Consider the following 951-nt stretch of genomic DNA (forward strand, 5'->3'; position numbering starts at 1 on the left):
CGAGTGCGTGGACGTGGAGCTGGAGAGCGGAGAGGCCAGGAAAGGCCACGGCAAGAAGAGGACGGTGCCCAAGCGCCAGATCCTACTGAAGAGGAAGGAGAGGAAGGAGACGGGTTTTGGCCCCCGGGGGGACGGCCCGGCGCCCCAGCCCCAGCCCCCTGCCAGGAAGGAGCCCCCCAGCAAGGGCAGGGCCATCGGCGACGACTTCAGGCTCAACTACCAGCAGTTCATGAAGACGGCCTCCCTGGACAGCGGCACCGACAGGACCAGGGCGGCCTCGTGCCTCGTGAAAAACGTCCTGGCCAAGAAGATGCAGTACGAGCAACGCATCAAGATGGAGCAGAAGGGGCTGCGGGGCAGCTCCACCTCCTCGGGGCCGTCCTCCGCCGGCACCGACCTGCTGGGGGATGGTCTGGAGGGCAAGTCCAGCTCACTGTCGCGCTCAGACTGCAGCGTCTCGGCCGAGGACCTGCGGGGCGGCGGGATGCCCGTGTCCGTGGGGAACACCACCACCACCCATCCCACCAAGGGGGTGGTGCTGAGCGAGGCGACCAGGGAGACTGTCTGCAACCTGAGGAAGACCTTCAACGAGCTCAACCAGAGGATGAAGTACCAGGAGGTGCTGGAGGGCCGCTGGCTGCCCAGTGCCAGTGAGGAACAGACGTCGGAGAGGATCTGCTACCAGCGAGCGCGCGCCTTGTTCGAAGGCCAGACCGGGGTGGGGAAGGTGCTGGATGTCGCCCCCAGATTTGGGAGAGCACCAAAGCCGTGGCCCAGCTTGAAGGAGCGAGCCATCGGCCCCATCCGCTCTCAAGCCCTCCCCTTCAAGGCCGACAGCTGGGCACTCCCCGCCACGCCACCGCGACGTCACCTCGCCCCCCGGGCACAGGAGATGAGGAAGCTGCCGCAGAGCCGGCCGGAGGAGAAGCCACCGGCAGCGCCCCGCCGGCC

Source organism: Manacus vitellinus, unplaced genomic scaffold, assembly GCF_001715985.3.
Source record: "Manacus vitellinus isolate BGI_N305 unplaced genomic scaffold, ASM171598v3 scaffold_25_pilon, whole genome shotgun sequence".
In the NCBI taxonomy this organism is placed as follows: domain Eukaryota; kingdom Metazoa; phylum Chordata; class Aves; order Passeriformes; family Pipridae; genus Manacus; species Manacus vitellinus.